Source organism: Pristiophorus japonicus, chromosome 6 (assembly GCF_044704955.1).
Source record: "Pristiophorus japonicus isolate sPriJap1 chromosome 6, sPriJap1.hap1, whole genome shotgun sequence".
Taxonomy (NCBI): Eukaryota; Metazoa; Chordata; class Chondrichthyes; family Pristiophoridae; genus Pristiophorus; species Pristiophorus japonicus.
The window spans coordinates 171,504,654-171,532,300 of NC_091982.1; the positions used below are offsets into that span (position 1 = coordinate 171,504,654).

Here is a 27,647-nt window from a genome sequence, read left to right on the forward strand (position 1 = left end):
AATGTTGAAGGAACACAATTGGCAGTGCATTTCTCGGGACACCTAAGGCCATTCCCTCACCACACCCTGAATGAAAAAAATATGATTTTTAGATTAAAATGATGCTGCCTCCTCACCTTGCCTTGTGCTGCCGTTCTATTCCCTTGTCTTCCTGGATCTCTTTCCCTCCTTGCATTCTCTTTCTTCCTCCCACCCCTTACATTCTCCCCTTTCCCCACTCTTAACCAAACCCACTGGACAGGCTCCACTGCTCTTCATTGGCTTCCTGTGCTATTAGCCCTGATTGATGCCTCTGCATTCTATTCGCACATGAAACAGCGGTTACAGAAGTGGCTGTCAGAGAGGGCTGGTAGCGCTGAAAATACATAAAGAGGAATGGGGTCTGTCCAGTGTGTCAGCGATCAGATCTGGAAAGAATGGGACTTGGGCAGTGGGTGAGGTGGCGCGGGATTTCTGCGGATCTCTGGCTGTCAAACGAGGTGTAAAGATTGTGCTTATTGAGGTCTTTGGTATCATCAATAACTTTCAAAAATGTTCAGTTGAACCAAGAGAAGCACAGGGTAGTTGTTGCCTCATTCTATTTGGGTTCATTGTTGTTGCTACCCTGATGTCCACTTTGTCCAGGGCCGTGCCGTGGATCTTGATGACTGGGGGGGGCTGTGCTGTGAGGCAGGTTCAGGTTGGTGGAGGACCCTTGTCTTATGAATGTTTAGTTTAAGGCCCATGCTTTTGTACGCCTCAGTGAAGATGTTGACTTTCCATATCTCGAGAGCCTATTATCAGCAAGGGCAGACATCGACGACTAGGTTCAACACCGCCTCCAGTGCTTCAGCACAATCTTCTGCCGCTTGAGGAAGAGAGTGTTCGAAGATCAGTCCCTTAAATCTGGCATCAAGCTCATGGTCTGCAGGGCTGTAGTGACACCCGCCCTCCTGTATGGCTCAGAGACGTGGTCCAAATACAGTAGACACCTCAAATCGCTGGAGAAATACCACTAACGATGTCCTGCAAATCGCCTGGGAGGACAGACGCACCAACGTTGGCGTCCTCGATGAGGCCAACATCCCCAGCATCGAAGCACTGACCGCACTCGACCAGCTCCGTCGGGCGGGCCACATTGTTCACATGCCTGACACAAGACTCCCAAAGCAAGCGCTCTACTCGGAACTCCTACACGGCAAGTGAGCCCCAGGTGGGCAGAGGAAACGTTTCAAGGACACCCTCAAAACCTCCTTGATAAAATACAACATCCCCACCGACACCAGGGAGACCCTGGCCAAAGACTACCCTAAGTGGAGGAAGAGCATCCGGGAGGGTGCTGAGCACCTCGAATCTCGTCGCCGAGAGCATGCAGAAAGCAAGCGCAAGCTGCAGAAGGAGCGTGCGGCAACCCAGTCTTCCCACCCACCCTTTCCTTCAACGACTATCTGTCCCACCTGTGACACAGACCGTAATTCCTGCATTGGACTGTTCAGTCACCTAAGAACTCACTTTTAGAGTGGAAGCAAGTCTTCCTCAATTCCGAGGGACTGCCTATGATGATGATGACCCTGATGTCCACTGAAGTCATCAACATTAGCACACAAAGAGCTGGTCACATCAGTAATTAATTATTGTTCTAACATTACTTTGGTAGTTTCAATGAATAAAGCTGAAAAGACAGTATTCAAATGAAATCTGCTAGCCAGATAAATCTTCAATTGTTTGAAACATGAGAGCAATTTGAATAGATTCTCGAATAAGCAAATGTTGAAAGCTGTTTTTTTGAAAGTCAGAATATAGATAAACTATACCAAATAATCATATCTGTTTTCATCTTTAATGGATCAACAATGCATGTATTGATCTTAGAAATCTGAGCTGAATGTGTCTGGATTAAAAGAAACACTACAGGTTTGTTCTGACATTAGCTCCACAAGGTCTCTTCATCTTGTATTTCAGTCTAATACTTAATAATTTGCTTTATTCTGGCACATTTTATAAAGGTTTTTGTTTTGTTCTAGCCTTCACTTCACTTTCATTCACAGTACAATAATTGTTTGGATATCATACATTGGCCCTTACAGCATAGGGTCATTGAACAGATAAGCAACTGTGAGAAGTGACAGAGCAGAATTAATGGCTACACCCCCTGCCAGGTGTTACTATACAAAACATTTCTTAATGCAGTGTGTGTTTATAAAGTTCAAATATTTTTTACTTTGAATCTTCTAAATTGCATAATTGTAAATAAATGTGAAGGCCAAGGTCAGAAGTGACTGTGTTTCTTTGTGTTGATGCTTCGGTGAGTTAATGGTCAGTAATTTTTGGAGTGTGCATGATTAATTCCTGCTTTTGGAGCATATTAAAATTGTTGACGGAAACAATTAGTTGTTTTGCATTAAAGTGTGTGTACTACACAAACAAGTGGTTAAAGAAGTGGTTATCATCTTCTGAGACATTGTCTCGAGTTTCCATTCAGCAGGTGCAGTGCTTTGCTCATTCTAATGTCAGGTGGGCACTGCAGCAGTGCCAGCAGGCTGCTAAGTTGCAGCGCTAGGCAACTGGCTGCATTGAAAGTTTGTGGCCTGCTTTAACATGTATTGAGAATGGGAATGATGCACCTCATCCTGCACTTGGTGAAGGAGGATGAAGAGGCACCGGAAAAGATAGCTTCTGACATCAGTTGGCACGAAAGCTGCAGAGTGACGAAAACTGCAAAGGTGCATTTAAAGGAAAGCTAGATAAGCATATGAGGGAGAAGGAAATTGAGGGTTATGCTGATAGAGATAGATGAGGAAGGACAGGAGGAGTTTCGAGTGGAACATAAACACCGGCATGGGTGGATTGGGCCTGATTCTATGCTGTATATTCCATGTAATTCCATGCAGTGCTCACCCACTGGTACCAGGGTAGTGGTATATATCAAGGACATGAGGAATGCTTTATTCCACAGGATGCACAAACCATTACTGAGCAACCGGATCAGAAAACTGGTACAACATAATTTCACAGAACCACTTCTTCCTCAGAATAGAGGGAGTCAGAGGTTGCACATATTTGACAATCTTGGCCCAGTGCACAATGCTGAGTTCTGTCTCAACCAAACGGGCTTCCAAGTCATAAATTTCCAGCTGATCTTTGACCAGCAGCACTGAGTAACAAAAATGAATGGACATTTCTCCATTAACGTCCATGATGCCTTCATATTAAAGCAATCCTCCATGCCACTGCTATTTCAAGGGGAAAGAAGAGTTAGCTGAGAGTTAGAATCATAGAATCATAAAATCTTACAGCAAAGTAGAAGGCCATTTGGCCCGTCGTGCCTGTGCTGGCTCTTTTGAAAGAGCAGTCGTGCTTAGTCCCAGATAGCAAGAGTTTCTATAGGTATACAAAAAGGAAAAGAGTGGCTAAAGTAAATGTTGGTCCCTTAGAGGACGAGACCGGGGAATTAGTAATGGGGAACATGGAGATGGCAGAAACTCTGAACAAATATTTTGTATCAGTCTTTACGGTAGAGGACACTAACAATATTCCAACAGTGGATAGCCAAGGTGGGGTGGGACTTAACATCATCACAATCACTAAGGAGGTGGTACTCAGTAAGATAATGGGACCAAAGGCAGATAAATCCCCTGGACCTGATGGCTTGCATCCTAGGGTCTTAAGAGAAGTAGCGGCAGGGATAGTGGATGCATTGGTTGTAATTTACCAAAATTCCTTGGAATCTGGTGAGGTCCCAGCAGATTGGAAAACTGCAAATGTAATGCCCCTATTTAAAAAAGGAGGCAGACAAAAAGGAGGACACTATAGACCAGTTAGCCTAACATCTGTGGTTGGGAAACTGTTGGAGTCCATTATTAAAGAAGTAGTAGCAGGACATTTGAAAAAGCAAAATTCGGTCAGGCAAAGTCAGCATGGATTTATGAAGGGGAAGTCAAAGAAACATAGAAACATAGAAAATAGGTGCAGGAGTAGGCCATTTGGCCCTTCGAGCCTGCACCGCCATTCAATGAGTTCATGGCTGAACATGCAACTTCAGTACCCAATTCCTGCTTTCCCGCCATACCCTTTGATCCCCCGAGTAGTAAGGACTACATCTAACTCCTTTTTGAATATATTTAGTGAATTGGCCTCAACAACTTTCTGTGGTAGAGAATTCCACAGGTTCACCACTCTCTGGGTGAAGAAGTTTCTCCTCATCTCGGTCCTAAATGGCTTACCCCTTATCCTTAGACTGTGACCCCTGGTTCTGGACTTCCCCAACATTGGGAACATTCTTCCTGCATCTAACCTGTCTAAACCCGTCAGAATTTTGAACGTTTCTATGAGATCCCCCCTCATTCTCCTGAACTCCAGTGAATACAAGCCCAGTTGATTCAGTCTTTCTTGATATGTCAGTCCCGCCATCCCAGGAATCAGTCTGGTGAACCTTCGCTGCACTCCTTCAATAGTAAGAATGTCCTTTCTCAAGTTAGGAGACCAAAATTGTACACAATACTCCAGGTGTGGCCTCACCAAGGCCCTGTACAACAGTAGTAACACTTCCCTGTCCCTGTACTCAAATCCCCTCACTATGAAGGCCAACATGCCATTTGCTTTCTTAACCGCCTGCTGTACCTGCATGCCAACCTCAATGACTGATGTACCATGACACCCAGGTCTCGTTGCACCTCCCATTTTCCTAATCTGTCACCATTCAGATAATAGTCTGTCTCTCTATATTTACCACCAAAGTGGATAACCTCACATTTATCCACATTATACTTCATCTGCCATGCATTTGCCCACTCACCTAACCTATCCAAGTCACTCTGCAGCCTCATAGCATCCTCCTCGCAGCTCACACTGCCACCCAACTTCGTGTCATCCGCAAATTTGGAGATGCTACATTTAATCCCCTCGTCTAAATCATTAATGTACAATGTAAACAGCTGGGGCCCCAGCACAGAACTTTGTGGTACCCCACTAGTCACTGCCTGCCATTCTGAAAAGTACCCATTTACTCCTACTCTTTGCTTCCTGTCTGCCATGTGTATGTTGACACCAAGGTCTCTCTGCTGATCAGCACTTTTCAAAATCATGCCATTTATAGTATACTGTCTTTTCATGTTAGTCCTCCCAAAGTGCATCACTTCACACTTTTCCACATTGAACTCCATCTGCCATGCTTTTGCCCATTTCACCATCCTGTCTCTGTCATCCTGACATATATAACTATTATCATTATTATCTACTACTTTGCCAAGTTTTGTATCATCTGCAAACTTTATAATGCTGCTCCCTATACCCGAGTTTAGGTCATTTACAACATATGAAAGTTGAATGGAGCCAAAGCTGACCCTTGGGGAATACCACTGCAAACCACCTCCCAGTCTGAAAAACGTTCATCCCCCACTGCCCTTTGCTTCCTGCCATTGAGCCACTTTTGTATCCGTACTGTCACTTTCTGCTTAATTCCATGACATGTGGCATTTGCGTGCTCATTTCGCGCTGAGTGTGACACATAGAAACTAGGTACAGGAGTAGGCCATTCGGCCCTTCGAGTTGCACCACCATTCAATAAGATCATGGCTGATCATGCAACTTCAGTACCCCACTCATGCCTTCTCTCCATACCCCCTGATCCCTTTAGCCATAAGGGATCCCTTTTGAATATATCCAATGAACTGGACTCAACAACTTTCTGTGGCAGAGAATTCCACAGGTTCACAATTCTCTGGGTGAAAACTTTTCTCCTCATCTCGGTCCTTTATGGCTTACCCCTTATCCTTAGACTGTGACGACTGGTTCTGGACTTCCCCAACATTGGGAACATTCTTCCTGCATTTAACCTGTCAGAATTTTATATGATTCTATGAGATCCCCTCTCATTCTTCTAAATTCCAGTGAATATAAGTCTAGTCGATCCAGTCTTTTTTCATATGTCAGTCCAGCCATCCCGGGAATCAGTCTGGTGAACCTTCGCTGCACTCCCTCAATAGCAAGAATGTCCTTTCTCAGATTAGGAGACCAATACTCAAGGTGTTTTTCTCTTCACATATCTACAGAAGCTTTTGCAGTCAATTTTTTTGTTCTCTGCAAGCTTACTCTCATACTCTATTTCCCCCCACCTAATTAAACCTTTAGTCCTCCTTTGCTGAATTCTAATTGTCTCTCAGTCCTCAGGTTTGCTGCTTTTTCTGTCCAATTTATATGCCTCTTCCTTGGATTTAACACTATCCCTAATTTCCCTTGTTAGCCACGGTTGAGCCACCTGCCCCATTTTATTTTTACGCCAGACAGGGATGTACAATTGTTGTAGTTCATCCATGTGATCTTTAAATGACTGCCATTGCCTATTTACCATCAACCCTTTAAGTATCATTCGCCAGTCTATCCTAGTTAATTCACATCTCATACCATCGAAGTTACCTTTCTTTAAGTTCAGGACCCTAGTCTCTGAATTAACTGTGTCATTCTCCATTTTGATGAAGAATTCTACCATATTATGGTCACTCTTCCCCAAGGGGTCTCGCACGACAAGATTGCTAATTAAATCTTTCTCATTACACAAGACCCAGTCTAGAATGGCCTGCTGGTTCCTCGACATATTGGTCTAGAAAACCATTCCTTACACACTCCAGGAAATCCTCCTCCACAGTATTGCTACCAATTTGGTTAGCCCAATCTGTACATAGATTAAAATTACCTATGATAACTGCTGTACCTTTATTGCACGCATCCCTAATTTCCTATTTGATGCCATCCCCAACCTCACTACTACTGTTTGGTGATCTGTACACAACTCCCACTAACGTTTTCTGCCCTTTGGTGTTTGGCAGCTTTACCCATGTAGATTCCACATCGAAGCTAATGTCCTTCCTTACTATTGCGTTAATTTCCTCTTTAACCAGTAACGTCACCCCACCTCCTTTTCCTTTCTGTCTATCCTTCCTGAATATTGAATACCCCTGGATGTTGAGTTCCCAACCTTGGTCACCCTGGAGCCATAACTCCGTAATCCCAATTACATCATATCCGTTAACAGCTATCTGCGCAGTTAATTCATTCACCTTATTACGAATGCTCCTTGCATTGAGACTCAGAGTCTTCAGGCTTGTTTTTTTCGCACTTTGTCCTTTTAGAATTATGTTGTAATGTGGCCCTTTTTGATTTTTGCCCTTGATTTCTCTGCCCTCCACTCTTACTTTTCTCCTTCCTACCTTTTACTTCTGCCTCCTTTTACTTCCCTCTGCCTCCCTGCATTAGTTGCCATCCCCCTGCCATATTAGTTTAAACCCTCCCCAACAGCACTAGCAAACACTCCACCTAGGACATCGGTTCTGGTCTGTCCAGGTGCAGACTGTCCGGTTTGTACTGGTCCCATCTCCCCCAGAACCGGTTCCAATGTCCCAGGAATTTGAATCCCTTCCCCTTGCACCATTCCTCAAGCCACGTATTCATCTTAATTATCCTGCTATTCCTATGCTGACTAGCACATGGCACTGGTAGTAATCCTGAGATTACTACCTTTGTGGTCCTACTTTTTAATTTAACTCCTAGCTCCCGACATTAATCTTGTAGGACCTCATCCCATTTTTTACCTATATCATTGGTACCTATATGCACCACAACAGCTGGCTGTTCACCCTCTCCCTGCAGAATGCCCTGTAGCCGCTCCAAGACATCTTTAACCCTTGCATCAGGGAGGCAACATACCATCCTGGAGTCTCGTTTGCGGCCGCAGAAACACCTATCTATTCCCCTTACAATAGAATCCCCTATCACCACAGCTCTCACACTCTTTTTGCTGCCCTCCTGTGCAGCAGAGTCACCGCTGGTGCCATGAATTTGCCTGCTGCTGTCTTCCCGTGATAAGCCATCTCCCTCAACAGTATCCAAAATGGTATGTCTGTTTTGGAGGGAGGTGACCGCAGGGGACTTCTGCACTACCTTCCTTCCCTTGCTCTTCCCGATGGTCACCCATTCTGTATCTGCCTGTGTAACCTTTATCTGCGATGTGACCAGCTCACTAAATGTTCTATCACGACATCTTCAGCATCGCGGATGCACCAGAGTGAATCCATGCACAGCTCCAGTGTTGCAATGCGGTCTGACAGGAGCTGCAGCTGGACACACTTCCTGCACACATGGTAGCCAGGGACACTGGAAGTGTCCCTGACTTCCCACATAGCACAGGAGGAGCATTGTCATTGCTCTGGGCTCTACTGTCATGACTTAACCCTTAGATTAACTTAATTTGACAACAATGCCAAAGGTTTCCCACTGATAAGAAAAGAAAAAGAAAAAGAAAAAATACTCACCAATCACTTACCCACTTGGCTGTGACACCACACTTCGATTTGTTTTTACTTCTATTTTGCCTTTTGTCCCTGCACCAGCTAGCTGCTTCCAACTGCTGTTCCTCCGACTGCTGCTGGCCTTTTATAGGCCTCGAGCTTCCTGTTCCCGCTGGCTGCTCCCGACTGCTCATTGCCTTATTGGTTAGGGAATCCAACTGAAACATGCATTAGGCCTATCAACTATGTAAATTAGGGCCTAGCGCCTATTTCAAACCCGAAATTGATCATGATTGACCGCAGCAAGCGTCGTGCTTTCTCAGGCGCACTGTAGCCAAACCAACAGTCTTTAAAAGGTCCGCTAGAGCCTGCCACCAAAAGGGTAAGCATTTTCCTTACCTATATGTAAGATAGTAGGAGTCTTCCTCTTGATTCCATGTTAAAACTGCGGACCACGGCTGGTCACTTCTCTCCTCCCTCTCGATCACCTCCTCCCTCCAGGACTCATGGTAGATCCAATGCAGGCATTCCCGTCAGCCGATCATCACCTTCATCTTCTTTGTGACCAGCACACTGTTGCTTTGGGAGAGGGGATGACGAGAGGGGCACGGTGGTGACTAGCCCCACCAGAATGCTGGTTGCATCCTGATGATGCAAGAGGACCAACTGACAGTGTCAGCTGTGGCTCAGGGGTAGCACACTTGACTCTGAGTCAGAAGGTTGTAGGTTCAAGTCCCACTCCAGGGACATGAGCACAAAAATCTAGGCTGACCCTCCAGTGCAGTACTGAGGGAGCTCTGCACTGTCAGATGTGCCATCTTTTGGATGAGACGTTAAACCGACACCCGGTCAGTGTTCTCAGGTGGACGTAAAAGATCCCATAACACTATTTTGAAGAAGAGCAGGGGAGCTATCCCCGGTGTTCTGGCCAATATTTATCCAACAATCAACAGAACAAAAACAGATTACTTGTTCATTATCACATTGCTGTTTGTGGGAGTTTGCTGTGCGCAAGTTGGCATTTACCACATTACAACAGTGACTACACTCCAAAAGTACTTCATCGGCTGTAAAGCTCTTTGATACGTCCCGTGGTTGTGAAAGGTGCTGTATAAATGCAAGTCTTTCTTTCTTGGACCTCTTGCTCATCAGTTTTGACGGTTTGTATTTGCCGCTGGGTTTGCGTGGGAAATTTGATGCAAACCGATTTCTTGGCCTAGTTGTGGCAGGCATAACTGGCTCATTATTTGTTTTCATGGGCTTCGGTCACCTTGCCTACTCCACTCCTCAAGTCATGACACCACATGTTCTCATTTAGATCCATGTCTTGTAGGTACTGTACACTGCATTCACTTCCAGGCTTTGCGCACAGTTCTCCTCTGGGAAGTTGGCCATGTGGCACAACCCTCAAACTAAAGTACTTTTACTGCCACATCATAGAACCTTGCAATGCTACAGCTCTGCTGCTCCATTTGGTAACCTTGCACTGACAAACACTCGGTCACATCAACGTGCAGGTAATGATGTTATTAATCCTGGCTCTGCTCTACTTAAGAGGCTCCTGTAAAGCTTTAAATACATACAAAATTCCAGCCACCCCCTGATAGGAGCTCATCATGGGCTCAACCAGAATTTCAGGCTAGAATGGATGTCTGTGGTGAAATTCTCATCACGTGCCGTTTCTGTTCTACTAAAGCTACCGTTGAAATTTAAACCCTCAGAAGTGCTCGAAGTACTTTCATATTTGTGTCAGGGCTGAGGGAGAGTTGCACGCAAATGGACATAGATGGGCCAAAATGTTGCTGTAGCAGGACATCTAACTGTGTCTGCGCTAGTTAGATTTACCCTTGCATGTTTAAGTTTTTACATTTTTTGTGTGGCAAGGTGCTGAAAGAGCGAGCGGATAATATCGCAGCGAGGGAATCAGAGCATCTGGGACCTGAACAAACAGGTCAAGCAACTGTGTATTTCCCTAACCAATCAGATTGAAGGATTAAGAAATAAAAAGAGGAACAACGGAGAAGGAAGTGTAAATTAGAGTGGGTAAATTCAATGTTAAATCAAGTAAATAAAAAAAATAGAGAGGGAAAGAAAGATTGGATTAAGAGAAGGCGAGAAAAGAGACAGAAAGGAAAAGTAAAACATTAAAAAAATCTCCAAAAACAATATCTGAAGGACTGAGAGTCAACACATAATCATCATCATCAGAGGCAGCCCCTCGAAATCGAGGAAGACTGGCTTCCACTCTAAAATAAATCCTTAGGTGGCTGTCCAATACGAGAACCACAGTCCCTGTCACAGGTGGGACAGATAGTCGTTGAGGGAAGGGGTGGGTGATTTGCTGCACGCTCTTTCCGTTGCCTGCACTTGGTTTCTGCACGCTCTCGGCGATGAGACTCGAGGTGCTCAGCGCCCTCCAGATGCACTTCCTCCACTTAGGGCGGTCTTTGGCCAGGGACTCCCCGGTGTCAGTGGGGATGTTGCACTTTATCAGGAAGGCTTTGAGAGTGTCCTTGTAACGTTTCCTCTGCACACCTTTGGCTCGTTTGCCGTGAAGGAGTTCCGAGTAGAGCGCTTCCTTTGGGAGTCTTATGTCTAGCATGCAGACAATGTGGCCTGCCCAGCAGAGCTGATCAAGTGTGGTCAACGCTTCAATGCTGGGGATGTTGGCCCGGTCGAGGACACTAACGTTGATGTGTCTGACTTCCAAGGGAATTTGTAGGATCTTGCAGAGACATCATTGGTGGTATTTCTCCAGCGATTTGAGGTGTCTACTGTACATGGTCCATGTATCTGAGCCATATAGGAGGGCGGGTATTACTACAGCCCTGTAGACCATGAGCTTGGTGGCAGATTTGAGGGCCTGGTCTTCAAACATTCTTTTTCTCGGGTGGTCGACGGCTGCGCTGGTGCACTGGAGGCGGTGTTGAATCTCGGCGTCAATGTCTGCTCTTGTTGATAAGAGGCTCCTGAGGTATGGGAGTTGTCCAAGGCCATGCTGTGGATCTTGATGACTAGGGGGCAGTGCTGTATGACGAGGACAGGCTGGTGGAGGACCTTTGTCTTACGGATTTTTAGCGTAAGGCCCATGCTTTCATATGCCTCAGTAAATATGTTGACTAATACTTGGAGATCAGCCTCTGTGTATGCGCAGAAGCAGGCGTCGTCCACATACTGTAGCTTGACGACAGAGGTTGGGGTGGTCTTGGACCTGGTCTGGAGACAACGAAAGTTGAACAGGTTCCCACTGGTTTTGTAGTTTAGTTCCACTCCAGCGGGGAGTTTGTTGACTGTGAGGTAGAGCATGGCAGCGAGGAAGATTGAGAAGAGAGTTGGGACGATGACACAGCCCTGTTTGACCCTAGTCCGGGGGTGGGTTGGGTCTATAGTGGATCTGTTGGTAAGGATCACGGCCTGCATGTCATCGTGGAGCAGGCGGGGGATGGTGACGAACTTTTGGGGGCATTCTAAATGGAGGAGGACGCTCCAAAGACCCTCACGGTTGACAATGTCAAAAGCCTTTGTAAGGTCGAAGAAGGCCATGTATAATGGCTGGTGCTATTCCCTGTATTTTCCCTGCAGCTGTCGTGCTGTAAAAATTATGTCTGTTGTGCCCCGTAAGAGACATAACCACATTATGACTCCGGGAGGAGCTCCTCAGCCACAGGGAGAAGACGGTTGAGGAGGACTCTAGCGATGACTTTCCCAGTGGCTGATAACATGGAGATACCTCTGTAGTTGCCGCAGTTGGACTTGTCTCCATTTTTAAAGATGGTCACGATCACTGCATCTTTGAGATCTCCCGGCATGCTCTCCTCCTTGCAGATGAGAGAGATGAGGTCATGTATTCACACCAACAGTGCCTCCCCGCCATACTTCAATGCCTCAGTGAGGTTCCATCTGCTCCCTTGGCCTTATTGTTCTTAAGCTATCTTATGGTTTTTTCTACCTCGTGCAGTGCTAGGGTTTTACTGAGAAAGGAAAAGTAAAATATTTGTAAAATCTCCAAAAACAATACCTGAAGGACTGATAGTCAACACTTTGTAATAGTTAATTTTCAGTACCAGAGTGGGTGATTTGGCAATAATTAACACTTATCGCGTCATTAAAAGGGCACTTGCGCTTGTAATGGCTTGACTTTCTGTAATGAGTTTAATTTGTATCTACCAAGCAGACTTCAGAAGCACTTTTAAGTAACTTTACAATGGTGAGGCAGACAGTGAAATGCTGTTTTCGCAAAGCTGATGGTGGAACTGCGCAACTCGGACAGCAACTTCTGGGTACTGGCATTTAATTGCGCATCTGCCCCTGCCTGAAGTTGCTGTACAATTTACGCTTTATGCCATTTTGCCTCACTGTTATCTTGACAGCAAAACCTGTGCATGATCTTCCAGTGCTAACTGAAAAGCTGCTAACATTCACCTCATATGTTGTAATGCAGCATTATTGGTAGGGATATTGTTGACTTGCAGTGAGTATGTGCGTGTATGTGTGTCTAAAATTCTTAGAACGGCAGTTATGTATATATTTAGAGTGGCCTCCATTTGCTCAGTCTAAAAGCAGATCAGGGTAGGTCAAAGTCTGTATGCTTGCACAAATTCAGCTGCGTTTACTTTCAAAAACTGAACATTTTCTGTCTCACTTACATTTTTCGAAGTCTCTGTTCTTTTACCAATCTGTGTCCTCTGGTTACTGACCCTCCTGTCAGTGGAAACAATTTCTCCTTATCTGCTCTATCAAAACCCTTCATAATTTTTGAACACCTCTCTTTTTTTTAAATTTATTTGTTGGAATGTGGGCATTTATTACCCATCCCTAATTTCCCTTGAGAAGCTGCCTTTTTAAACCGCTGCAGTCTATGTGGTGAAGGTACATTGACTTTGTCGCAGCGGTTTGGTATAACTGAGCTAAGCCAGTTAAAGGTCAACCACATTGTTGTAGGTTTGGAGCCACATATAGGCCAGACCAGGTAAGGACGGCAGATTTACTTCCCTACAGGACATTAGTGAACCAGATGGGTTTTTACAACAATCTAGTAGTTTCATGGTCACCATTAATACTAGCTTTTTAATTCCAGATTTACTTAATTAACTGAATTTAAATTCTCCAGCTACCATGGTGGGATTTGAACTCATTTCCAGATCATTAGTCCAGCCTTTGGATTACTCATCATCATAGGCAGTCCAGTAACATAACCACTATGCTACCATACCGTATTAAATCTCTTCTTAACTTTCTATGCTCTAAGGGAAAGAATCCCAGCTTCTCTAATCTCTGCACATAACTGAAGTCCCTCTTCCATGGCAACATTCTGATAAATCTCCTCTGCACCCTCTCCAAGGCCTTGACATTTTTCCTTAAAGCCTGTTGCCCAGAATTGAACACAATACTCCAGCTAAGGCCTAACCAGTGTTTTATAAAAGTTTAGCATAACTTCCCTGCTTTTGTATTCTATGCCTCTATTTATAAAGCTACATTTTTTAAAAAAAGGTCTGGGATGATAGGTGGTTAAGATACTAATGAGCTGGTGTTGATGCTGCTTTCCCATAGACTAAATAATAAGCAATTTTTAGATTGCTTCTGCAATTAGAAAACACCTTACATCCATTATATTTGGAAATGCTTTGATCCTGTTTCACATCCTTTTGTCTCATCCTTGTTTACAAATCCATCCATAGTTTCGCCCCTCCCTATTACTGTACATAAGAACATAAGCACATAAGAAATAGGAACAGGAGTAAGCCATACGGCCACTCGAGTCTGCTCCGCCATTCAATAAGATCGTGGCTGATCTGATCATGGACTCAGCTCCACTTCTCCACCCGCTCCCCATAACCCTTTATCCCTTTATCATTTAAGAAACTGTCTAATTTTGTCTTAAATTTATTCAATGTCCCAGCTTCCACAGCTCTCTGGGGCAGCGAATTCCACAGACTCACAACCCTCTGAGAGAAGAAATTTCTCCTCATCTCTGTTTTAAATGGGCGGCCCCTTATTCTAAGATCGTGCCCTCTAGTTTGAGTCTCCCCCATCAGTGGAAACATCCTCTCTGCATCCACTCTGTCAAGCCCCCTCATAATATTATACATCTCGATAAGGTCACCTCTCATTCTTCTGAATTCCAATGAGTAGAGGCCCAACCTACTCAACCTTTCCTCATAAGTCAACCCCCTCATTCCCGGAATCAACCTAGTGAACCTTCTCTGAACTGACTCCAAAGCAAGTATATCCTTTCGTAAATATGGAAACCAAAACTACACGCAGTATTCCAGGAGTGATCTCGCCAATACCTTATATAGCTGTAGTAAGACTTCCCTGCTTTTATACTCCATCCCCTTTGCAATAAAGGCCATAATACCATTGGCCTTCCTGATCACTTGCTGTACCTGCATACTATACTTTTGTGTTTCATGCACAAGTACTCCCAGGTCCTGCTGTACTGCGGCACTTTGCAATCTTTCTCCATTTAAATAATAACTTGCTCTTTGATTTTTTTTCTGCCAAAATCTTTGATTTTTTTGACCTCACACTTTCCAACATTATACTCCATCTGCCAAATTTTTGCCCACTCACTTAGCCTGTCTATGTCCTTTTGCAGATTTTGTGTGTCCTTTTCACTCATTGCTTTTCCTCCCATCTTTGTATTGTCAGAAAACTTGGCTACGTTACATGCAGTCCCTTCTTCCAAGTCGTTAATATAGATTGTAGATAGTTGGGGTCCCAGCACTGATCCCTGTGGCACCCCACTAGTTACTGGTTGCCAACCAGAGAATGAACCATTTATCCCAACTCTCTGTTCTCTGTTAGTTAGCCAATCCTCTATCCATGCTAATGTATTGCCCCCAACCCCGTGAACTTTTATCTTGTCAAATGCCTTCTGGAAGTCTAAATACACCACATCCACTGGTTCCCCTTTATCTACCCTGTTTGTTACATCCTCAAAGAACTCCAGCAAATTTGTCAAACATGATTTCCCTTTCATAAAACCATGCTGACTCTGCCTGACCGAATTTTGCTTTTCCAAATGTCCTGCTACAGCTTCTTTAATAATGGACTCCAACATTTTCCAAACACAGATGTTAGGCTAACTGGTCTATAGTTTCCTGCTTTTTGTCTGCCTCCTTTTTTAAATAGGGATGTTACATTTGCAGTTTTCCAATCTGCTCGGACCGCCCCAGAATCCAGGGAATTTTGGTAAATTACAACCAATGCATCCACAATCCCTGCCGCTACTTCTCTTAAGACCCTAGGATGCAAGCCATCAGGTCCAGGGGATTTATCTGCCTTTAGTCCCATTATCTTACAAAGTACCACCTCCTTAGTGATTGTGATTGTGTTAAGTTCCTCCCTGTCATGTTTGTAACCTTCACATAACTGTAACCAATATGTAACAACACTGTACACTGTATACAACTGTGAAATACACACCTTGACCACAGGGGGTGAACTTGTGGGAGACACTCCTCACCTGGTCAGCCAGGTACTTAAAGGGAGGTTCCACGCAGGCTCAGCACTCCCTGGTCCTGGGAATAAAGGTGCAGGTCATGAGTGACCTTGTCTGCAGTATATGCCTCGTGTGACTTTATAATACAGTGCAGAGACACTACATTTGGCGACGGGAAACGGGAATCAACGACTCACGAGGATAGCCACTGGTAGCACAGATGAAAGGTATTGTGTTGGTGAGGACTGGGACGATTTCGTTGAGAGGCTCCAGCAGAGCTTTGTCATGAAGGACTGGCTGGGAGAGGCAGCAGCCGACAAGCATCTACTGACCAGCTGTGGGCCTAAACTGTACACGCTGATGAAAGACCTGCTCGCACCTGAGAAGCCGGCGGACAAAACCTTTGAGGAGCTCAGTAAACTGATCGGTGAGCACCTCAAATCGGCGAGCAGCATACACATGGCCCGACACCAATTCTATTCACACAGACGTCAGGGGGGACAAAACATACCGGACTTCATTGCGGATCGTCGCCGTTTGGCCAGCCTCTGTAAGTTCACAGATGCCTGCAGGGGGGAGATATTAAGGGATTTCTTCATTGAGGGCATTGGTCATGCCGGGATTTTCAGGAAGCTTATTGAGACCAAGGATTTGACTTTGGAAAGGGCAGCTTTGATAGCTCAGACCTTCTTGGCAGGGGAAGAGGAAACCAAGATAACTTACGCATGCAGCTCTGGATTCAACGTGGCGATGAACCAGGGAGTTAATGTTGTAAAAGCGATACAGAACCCCGCAGGCAGGCAAGGGCAATTCGACACCGCCCTATCAGGCAGGCAAGGGTAATTCGACACTGCCCTGGCAGCAAAAGATTCCAGGGTGGGACAGCAACAGAGACAATGGCAGGAGGATCGGCAATTCACACCATCACAAGGGACAATGCGTCCCGGGATGGGACCATTGACACACCAACAGAGTGGTCAGGAGTAATCAAAGAGACAATCAGAGAAGAATGCCTCGTAACAGTCCCTTTGTCCACAAAAATCTCAGCTCATGTTGGAGATGCAGGGGCAGACACAATGCGAAAACCTGCAGGGTTCAACAAATTATCTGCAGAACCTGCTATTTCAAGGGACATTTGGCCAGAATGCGCAGAAAACCCGTAGCGAGGTAAGTTTACGAGGCAGAGGAACGAGACGAAGAGTTGGATGCTTGGGGCACAGCCATGGACGCTGAAGTCCAGCGGGTTCACATGGCAGTCATCTACAGCTCAGACCCTAAAACGCCGCCTATGATGATGAAAGTTCTATTAAATGGCATCCCGGTATGCATGGAGCTGGACACAGGAGCTAGCCAGTCACTTATGAGTATCCAACAATTCGAAAGACTATGGCCACTCAAAGCTAGCAGACCCAAACTAGAACGCATTGAGACGCAATTACGAATGTACACCAAAGAGATCATCCCAGTGCTCGGCAGTGCAAATTTGGTGGTCACACATAATGGATCAGAGAACCGGCTGCCACTCTGGAGTGTCCCGGGGAATGGTCCTGCGCTTTTGGGGAGGAGCTGGCTAGCTGAGATGAACTGGAAATGGGGGGATGTGCACGCCATTTCATCTGTGGAGCGAAGTTCATGCTCACAGGTCCTACAGAAATTCGAATCACTATTTCAACCTGGGGTTGGGACTTTCAAGGACACCAAAGTAGTGATACGCATCACCCCGGACGCCAGATCAGTGCACCACAAAGCCAGAGCCGTGCCGTGTGTGATGCATGAAAAAATTGAGAGTGAGTTGGACAGGCTGCTAAGAGAGGGCATAATATCGCCTGTTGAATTCAGTGACTGGGCAAGTCCCATCATCCCTGTCCTTAAAGCGGATGGCTCGGTCAGGATTTGTGGCGACTACAAGGCCACCATCAACCGAGTGTCACTACAAGACCAATACCCGCTTCCGAGAGCGGAAGACCTTTTTGCCGCGCTGGCAGGTGGCAAGCTGTTCACCAAGTTGGACCTCACTTCAGCCTACATGACCCAGGGACTGGCCGAAGAATCCAAGCTACTAACCACCATCACTACGCACAAGGGGCTATTTGTTTACAACAGATGTCCATTTGGCATTCGTTCAGCGGCCGCTATCTTCCAGAGGAACATGGAAAGCTTGCTTAAATCCATTCCTGGCACAATCGTATTCCAAGATGACATCCTAATCACAGGTCGAGACACCGAGGAACACCTTCACAACCTGGAGGAGGTGCTACACCGACTGGACTGAGTAGGCTTGCGACTAAAGAAGCCCAAGTGTGTGTTTTTGGCCCCTGAGTTCGAGTTTTTGGGCAGGAGGGTTGCCGCAGACGGGATCCGGCCTAGCGAATCCAAAATGGAGGCGATCCATCGTGTGCCCTGGCCTGGCAACACATCGGAGTTGCGGTCATTCCTGGGACTCATAAACTACTTCGGGAACTTTCTGACGAACTTAAGTACATTGTTGGAGCCACTACACGAGCTCTTGCGTAAGGATTGCGAATGGTTTTTGCGGGACTGTCAAGAACGGGCTTTCAATCGGGCGCGGAACCTGCTTTGTTCTAATAAGCTGTTGACCTTGTACAACCCCTGTAAGAAACCGGTTTTAATGTGTGATGCATCATCCTATGGGGTTGGTGTGTGTTGCAGCAGAGTACTGATGAGGGCCAACTTCAACCTGTGGCCTATGCCTACAGGTCGCTCTCCCAGGCAGAACGGGGATATGGGATGGTTGAAAAGGAAGCACTCGCATGTGTCTATGGGGTAAAAAAGATGCACCAGTACCTTTTTTGGCAGAAGGTTCGAGTTAAAAATGGACCACAAGCTGTTAACATCCCTGTTGTCCGACAGCAAGGCTGTCAATGCCAATGCGTCAGCTCGCATAAGTGATGGGCTCTCACGCTGGCTGCGTATGATTACACCTTACGGCACTGGCCAGGCACCGAAAATTGCGCTGATGTGCTCAGCAGGCTCCCACTGGCGACCACTGAGGGGGCGTCGGAGCAAAGCGCGGAGATGGTCATGGCCGTTGAGGCTTTCGACACCGCAGGCTCCCCCATCACAGCCCGCCAGATCAAAATCTGGACCAACAGAGATCCCCTCCTGTCGCTGATAAAGAAATGTGACCTAACTGGGGATTGGGCGCCCACACACGGAGCGTGCCCCGAGGAGGTCAGGCCATTTCACAGACGGATGGACGAGCTCTCCATCCAAGCTGACTGCCTGCTATGGGGCAGCCAGGTAGTCATGCCCCAGAAAGGAAGGGAAGCTTTCATCAGGGAACTCCACAGCGAGCACCCAGGCATCGTGCTAATGAAGGCCATTGCCCGGTCACATGTATGGTGGCCGGGAATTGATTCAGACCTGGAACACTGTGTTCGCAGGTGCATGACGTGTGCTCAGCTGGGAAATGCCCCTAGGGGGTGGCCCCCTCAGCCCATGGCCGTGGCCCACCAAGCCATGGTCACGCATTCATGTAGACTACGCGGGCCCGTTTATGGGAAAAATGTTCCTGATTGTTGTCGATGTATACTCGAAATGGATCGAGTGCATCATATTGAATTCATGCACGACATCCACCACTGTGGAGAGTCTGCGCACGGTATTTGCGACCTACGGCTTGCCAGACATCCTAGTTAGCGACAACGGCCCGTGCTTTACTAACTATGAATTCCAGGAGTTTATGTCGGGTAATGGTATCAAACATGTCAGGACAGCGCCGTTCAAGCCGGCTTCCAATGGCCAGGCGGAACGTGCGGTTCAAATCATAAAACAGGGCATGCTCCGGATTCAAGGACCCTCTCTTCAGTACCGCCTATCATAAGAACATAAGAACATAAGAATTAGGAACAGGAGTAGGCCATCTAGCCCCTCGAGCCTGCTCTGCCATTCAACAAGATCATGGCTGATCTGGCCGTGGACTATCGTGCCTCCTGCTGGCCTATAGGTCCCAACCGCATTCGCTCACAGGAGTCCCGCCCGTGGAACTAGTCATGAAACGCACGCTTAAAACGCGGCTGTCCCTCATTCAACCTGCTCTGTCGGACATTGTTGAGGGCAAGCGCCAGTCCCAAATCGAGTGCCATGATCGCAACTCAGTGGGGAGATGCATAGAAATCAATGACCCTTATTCGTTCTCAATCATGCATTGGACCCAAGTGGCTTGAGGGCACTGTAATAGGCAAAGAGGGGAATAGGGTCATAATGGTCAGACTAAACAATGGGCAGATATGCCGCAAATATCTGGACCAGGTAAAAAAAAGGTTCAGCATGGACACTGAGGAACCTGAAATAGACCACGGGATGTCAACCACACCACTGCCAGTGAATGAGCAACAAGGACATTCAACAGCATGCACAGTCCCTGCGGCCAGCCCGGACAGGCTGGAACCAACTCAGGCCACAGAGACACATGCCACGGCTCAAGCACCAGAGCCACAACTGCGGCGCTCCACGAGAGAGCGTTGACCGCCTGAAAGACTCAATCCTTGACCCAAAGACATGAGCGGGTAGGTGATGTCATGTTTGTAACCTTCACAAAACTGTAACCAATATGTGAAATACACACTTTGACCACAGGGGGTGAACTTGTGGGAGACACTCCTCACCTGGTCAGCCAGGTACTTAAAGGGAGGTTCCACGCAGGCTTAGCACTCCTTGGTCCTGGGAATAAAGGTGCAGTTCATGAGTGACCTTGTCCTGCAGTATATGCCTCGTGTGACTTTATAATACAGTGCAGAGACACTACACTACACTCCTCCACTCCACCCCACCCCCTTGACTATCCACTGTTGGAATATTGTTAGTGCCATTCTTTTCCTTTTTATGTACTTATAGAAACTCTTGCTATCTATCTTTATATGTTGTGCTAGTTTACTGTGCAAACAGTCAAAGGTCTGTCTAAATCAATACTCAGAAAAGTAATACTTATTGGAGAAACGGGCACCATTGAATCAGAAAAGGTATCGATGGCAGATCTGAATTCGCAACAGGTAGTGGAATGGTGCTCATCCTACAACCAATCCTATTGTAACTTTGGTTATTGTGAATGAAATGAATGTGGTCTTTACTCGGTTTAGTATAGCTAGGGTGTGTGTGTGTGTGTATGAGTGGGGAGACAGGATTAGACTCCACTGGTTGATTAGTCTGATGACACATTGTTAAGGCTTATGTGCAAATAATGGCAACTGGAGGGTACCCTGGGCCCATGGAACTGTAGCCTAACGGTCAGTGCCTTCAGGAGAAGAGGAAAGAAATGTAACTAAATCTGGTTCCCATGTGCACAAAATTGTTCATAATGTGGAGCTAATTAGTACTAATCAGACAGGCTATTATAGGAGTTGGTGCAGGACACATCAATTGAAAGAAGGAAGGAAGGACCCTATCCCAAAATCTCACTGTTGGCAGAATTTTTTGTTTCTGTTGGGCTCCTGCCTCTTTTTAATCCAATGCCATCAGAATTTTCCCTTTTTAAAAACTTGTGACTTTAACCTTTGAAAGTAACATTCCATCAAAAATACTTCCTGTCTGAATCCACGTTTAATTAAGTATGATTATAGTAGCTTTTTTCCCCTACCACCCACTTCAAACATTTTGAAGAATGATTATACGAGAAACGCATAGTTTTTCCACTCTCCCTTTGTTGCACTGTTCTGACGTTAAGCCTCACCGAGACGAGCAGTGATCTGGTTACAGTCTGGCCTAGAGAAGTTCAATTGTTTTGAGTTCAATACACTAATTCTGCATTTGTTTTGTCACTTGCAGAATGATAGTGAGTATACAGTACTTTAGGAGCAATCTTCAGAAATACATGGGGAAGCAGTTTCTCAAGTAAGTACTGGCAGAGTTTAGTTTGGAATCTGTTTTAATTGTTCAATGGCCAAGATACTGTAGACTGCGAATAGTGCTTGTATGAATGGATCTGTTTTAAGGTTTTAGTCACAAGTTATGTTCTTTAAAAAGTTGACTGTTTTAAATCAAACTTATTAACTCCGATTGCAACAGCGTACTTGAATAGGAGGTCATCTAATCAGGAGGTGATCTTTGGCAATGATCTCATTTTTACAAAACCGTAGCTTTATTGCAGCTGTCTTTTTGTCCACTTTCTGATTTCTGTTTAACTTCTGTCTTCGGGATTTTCTGGCCATTTCTTGTTCTTTTTCTGTTGAATTACTGCTCGTGAAAAATAGCAGACAAATGCATATTGTGATCGTATGACCTTCCCCTGAGCCAGACATTAAAGGGGGTGTTAAAGATCTAATCTGAACCTTTCAGAAAAAGGCTGCGTTGGAAATAAACATAGTGCAGTACACGGAAATGTGGTTTGCAGGATCAGATAGAACAAACTAAAGTTTGTGCTCTGAGTTGACCTTGAATGCTTGCCTTCAGGCTGCGGATTTGCAATCCATTATAGTCCTGTTGATAACGACTGCTATTTATCCATGATTGTTGGCTGCCCTAATACAGACGGCACAGGCTCTCTTTCCCATTTAGTACACAACAGAAACCCCCGCCCGTAGTGAGCCCATCAACAGACTGACAAAAGTCGCTAGGCACTGTCCTTGAACATGGGCTGCATCATGTACCACAGTGCAACACTAATGCAATCCTAAGTATAGGCATCTCAGTGTAATTCTTTGCATTGATTGAAACTAGTCACCCCTTCAGCACCACTTGCTATTTTACTTCCAAATAGTAGTAGTAGCAGAAGTGCAGTAACAGGGATGCTCAAATAAAGCCAGTTAGTGCATTGATGACAAAGAACAGGCTTTCCAGCTCCAAAATCTGGCTACAACTAGGCTTGAAGAAAATGAACCTTCACGAGAGATCTTCTGGTTATGCCTCTGAGGAAAATAGTTTTTTTTGGAAACAATGCAGTTTATTTGTGTGTGTTTATATCTACGCTATATTATTAAAAATCATGGGTGTGAAATTGGGCTCAGTAGCACCTGCTGTTCAAGTGCCGTTTGGGGACCATTGACTGCACGTACATCGCTTTGTGGCTGCGGCATGTCAATTCTGCCAAGTACTGGAACCGGACTTCCACTCAACGCCCAGCTGGTGTGCGACCATGGGCAGCGCATCATGCAGGTCAATGCCCGCTATCCTGGCAGCAGTCATGTTGCCTTCGTTCTGTGGCAATCTGCTGTGCCAGCTGCATTTTGGCCACCACGGCAAGCCAGAGGGTGGCTACTGGGCGACAAGGGCTATCTGCTGATGACATAGCTCATGTCTCAGGTTTGCAACCCACGCAGCATGCGTACAGTGAGAGCCATGTTGCCACAAGATATGTGATGGAGCAGACCATTGGTGTGCTGAAATAATGATTCTGCTGCCTGGATTGCTCTGGAGGAGCCCTGCAGTACTTGGCTGAGCGGGTCTCAAGATTCGCTGAATGCTGCACAACATGAGGGGACAGCCCTTGCCACCAGCTATCAGGCGAGGAGAACGAGGAGGAGGAGAAAGCGGAAGGGAGGCTGCAACCTAGACAGCCCCTTCCTGCCCGGGTTGTCCGTGAAGAACTAATTTGAGTGCAATATCGATAACTGCAACCCTAATTCCCCATTTACCAACAGTCTTCTACCTTCCCTTTCCTCTGTCACTGGTCAATACCTCGTCCTCTTGGCCACAATACAAAAAGATAATAAACATTGCAAACAAAATTTAGAAATGAAATCATGGCATATTGCATACGCAATTAAACTAATCACCCTTGTGCATTCTCTTAGTGCCTGTCTTCCGTGTGCATTTGCCTGTCCGAGTGCTCCTACGCAGTGCTACCCCAGTGGCTGCAGCATGGCTGGTGGAAGGCTGCTGACTTTCAATGGAGGAGATTACAGATGACTTTGGAGTACGACCTCGAGCAGCTCTGGGCCTAGAAGGCCTGGCTTCAGACTGCATCATCATGGTCTAGGTTGGCAGTCTGGGCTGGCTGGCTGACTGGCAACAGCATGGGCACTGGTGGAGTGGCAGAGGTGGGAGCACGAATATTGTCATCCTAAGAGAGGGCAGCAGATTTGTGCTCCATGGGGCCACTGCCGCTCCCCCGGTACAGCGTCTCAGCAATCCTAGTAATGTGCTGGAGGACAGATTGCTGAACTGCTGTGACACTCTGGAAGCCCCTTTGAACACTGGTATCCATCATCATCATAGGCGGTCTCTCGAACGAAGATGACTTGCTTCCACATCAAAAGGAACAAATTCACAGATGTTTCAATGAAGGACCATATATTATTCACTAAATATATTCAAAAAGGAGTTAGATGAAGTCCTTACTACTTGGGGGATCAAGGGGTATGGCGAGAAAGCAGGAATGGGGTACTGAAGTTGCATGTTCAGCCATGAACTCATTGAATGGCGGTGCAGGCTAGAAGGGCCGAATGGCCTACTCCTGCACCTATTTTCTATGTCTATGTTTCTATGACCCGATATTGCAGTCCTGAACTCCCAGGACGATTGCAGACCTGCTCTGCTGCATGAACCTAGTGCGCATACATTGCAGTGTGGGCTGGCCTGTGCTGCCCCTGGGCTCTAGGCTCTTCTGGGCCCCATACCCTCATTTGCCGCACCTCCGCCACGATCTCGCCGTTCCTTCGCCACAAAGCACTCGCCGCACCTCCGCCACGATCTCCCTTACAATTTTGGTTCTGTGCACTTGTGTGCAGCCAATGAACAGCGCAGTTAGTGCTGGCTGCATGCAGCAATCATGCTAATTAGCTGGCAGCGTGAAGTTGGTGTGCTGCCTGTGTTTCAATCAACGGGCGTGGGATAATCGTGCATCGGGATCCCCTGCGCATGTTTTTGAGGGCTATCCAATTTAGCCCCCCATGTGTCTAGCGAGCACTTACTGTTTGTATTCTGTTCCTAACACAGATGAGACTGCACACAGGGAAATTAAAGTAACAGTGACCTCATTCTTCATTAAGACACTCCCGAGTGAGGAATAGGCCTTGAGGACCGGCTTATATACTGTGCTCCCAAGGGATGCTGGGATCCCTTGGGCTTTCAAGGGATGTGCTCCCTGCTGGTGGAACATGGGAGTGCATGCTTTACAGATACACAACATCACTCCCTCCCCCCCCCCCCCCCACCCAAAGTCAAAGTGAAAACTATTTACAAGGTGAGGTGGTCGGGAGTCTTTCTTTCCCTTGTGGACCGCCTCGGTAGAAATGTCTGTTCTGGTGTGTTAGCTGTGCCCTCGCTTGGCTGGTGTGTTGTTGGCCCTGCAGGGCTGCTGGGTGATCCTGGCCTTGCTGGGCTGTTGAGCGTGATGGGTTCGATTTCTTGGTCCGGCGTGGTGTCGTTGATCCTTTGGGTGTGTGTTGTGGGCTCGAAAAAGGTGGTGTCTGCTGTGGGTTGTTCAGGGCAGTCTGTGAACCGCAGTCTCGTTTGGTCCAGGTGCTTTCTGCAAATTTGTCCATTGTCTAGTTTGACTACAAACACCCTACTCCCTTCTTTAGCTATCACCGTACCCGCGATCCACTTAGGGCCATATCCATAGTTTAGCACATACACAGGTTCTTTCAGATCAATTTCCAGTGGTACGACCATCGTTTACATTTTGTTGCTGCCGCTGCTCTCTACCTGATCATGCAGGTTGGAGTGAACCAGCGAGAGTCTGGTTTTAAGTGTCCTTTTCATGAGTAGCTCAGCCAGGGGCACCCCCGTGAGCGAGTGGGGTCTCGCGCGGTACCTGAGCGGTACTCGGGACAGGCGGGTTTGGAGTGAGCCTTCTGTGACTCGTTTGAGGCTCTGTTTGATTGTTTGTACTGCCTGCTCTGCCTGCCCATTGGAGGCTAGTTTAAACAGGGCTGAGGTGACATGTTTGATCCCATTGCGGGTCATGAATTCTTTAAATTCGACACTGGTGAAACATGGCCTGTTGTCACTGACCAGTATGTCAGGCAGGCCATGGGTGGAAAACATGGCCCTCAGGCTTTCAATGGTGGCGGTGGCGGTGCTTCCCGACATTATTTTTCACATTCAATCCATTTTGAAAAAGCATCCACCACCACCAGGAACATTTTACCGAGAAACGGGCCCACATAGTTGACATGGATCCTCGACCATGGTCTGGAGGGCCAGGACCACAAACTTAGTGGTGCCTCTCTGGGTGCGTTCCAAGCAGTGAGGGGCCATCGTGTTGCACCACCAGCATCTTATAAGTGAGAAGCGATTGTGGGATGAGGGGTAAGCGGGATGCGAGAAGGATTAGGTATGAGCATACTGTCATCGATGGTTTCAGCCTCGCCGATCACCACGGCCTCCGTGACGGCCCCTCCAATGAAGTCCAGCACAGTCTCCTCCAGCTGGGTCAGGATATGCAGCTGTGCCTGTCACCCGACAGTTAGCTGCTGTTGTCTGTGGTTGTGAGCCATCTTGGCCTGCAAGAGAAAGGAAGTATGTCAGTGAGTGTGGTGCAATGTACTTCGGTTATGTTCCAGTCATGGTTGAATAGCTGACAATGTGTGCAAGCTGTGAGATGCGGGTATGAAGCTTGCTACAGTGCCAAGTGTGTGGGTGTGATGTGAAGCTATGATTGTGAGCTGTGAGTCCTGATTGATAGAGATTGTTGGTCGGTGAGTGATGCGGGGGGGCGGGGTGGTGCATTGAGCTATGTGAGGTTAGTGGTGCAGTTGGTGGAATATGGCCCATTTGAAGATGTTTTCACTCACCTTGACCACTCGTGTGAGGTCATTAAATTTCTTTCGGCACTGGGTCCAGTTCCTTGGGGAAAGACCGCTGGCAGTGACAGTTTCAGCTATCTGCTCTCTCTGCCTTCTCAGTCTGGAGGGGCCCCTGCGGGTAGAGGACCCGTCTCCTCCATTCTACCCCCAGCACTAAAGCCCCAGTACTGCGTGTGGGAACTGAGGAGTCCTTTCTCTGCTCCGTTGAGCTACCTTACAGTTGCCTTGACTACAGTTAACAGAATTCAGCATGCACCTGTCCTTTAAGAAGTGCAGACTGCATTTAAAACTGGAGGCTGGCTTTAAATAGAGCTGGCCTACCACAAACGCACTCAGCGCTGGACTGCTCGCATCAGTATTTTTAATTAGCCAGCAGCGCGAATGTCGCGTGCTGCCTGCACAACTTCCAGCGGACGCGGGCAGATCGTACATCGAGATCCCTTGCCCATTTTCGGGCCAACTCAAATTTTTAGCCGTAACATTTTATTTTTGGAACTTGTGCTCAAATCGAATTCACACCGATGGTAGAAAGTCTCCTCTTGGCACTACTTGACACTGCAATGACAATCTCATTGAGAAGCCATAAAATGGCTGATGCTGGAGCAGCCCCTTAGCTTCCACTTTAACCACTGCTCGTAAGATTAGTCTTAAACAGTCAGTCAGCATCTGACTGAAAAAGATACGTATTTTCAGCGTGTTCTGCTTGCAATTAAGGTTTCCAGCATTCATGGTTTTAACACATTATGGTGCTGTATTTTCGAGTTGTTTGCGACCCGGGTTTTGACCCTCCACGGCGAAAAATGGGGCGGTGAGGTCTTTTGCGTCCGGGCGCAATCCTCGGGTCGGGTTTTGCGGCGGCGCTTAGAAGCACCGGCGGGTAGACTGCGCTGGGTGTGCAACGGCTCTCCTTGTGACACCGGCCAAAGTTTTGACTCGCGCCCGACCCGTACGCCCCGCAATGACTGCCAGGGAAAACACAGTGGTGGCGGCGGTGAGGTGAATAAACTGCAAAAAAGGGTAAGTTCCAGTTTTTATTCTTATTTTTTTTGTAGTGATTTGTGTTGTAAGGGTGTTGACAATGCTTTTGTGAACTTTCTTTTCCCCTCTCAAGGCCTCTCTCGGAGCGCTCCAGGCCCCGTACTTTGGTTGGTGAGGTTCCCGTTTTTGCGCCGCGAATGCCGTACAACGCCTCCCTTTGCGCTGCGCCGACGCAGGGCCCAAATGACCAAAATTACT

General features: G+C 46.8%; 1 protein-coding gene across 2 annotated transcripts in view; it reads left to right on the forward strand.

The window, feature by feature from the left end:
* The first annotated feature begins 2,622 nt into the window (after positions 1-2,622).
* LOC139265861 (beta-galactoside alpha-2,6-sialyltransferase 1-like) overlaps positions 2,623-27,647 on the forward strand; it is a 139,026-nt gene continuing 114,001 nt past the window's right edge. The window contains exons 1-2 of one of the 2 annotated variants that reach the window (XM_070883376.1): positions 2,623-2,702; positions 21,490-21,555. The gene's annotated coding sequence lies outside the window, so the exon portion shown is untranslated. Of the gene's footprint in view, positions 2,703-21,401; positions 21,556-27,647 lie in introns of those variants that run through there. The other variant, XM_070883378.1, reaches the window with a different exon arrangement.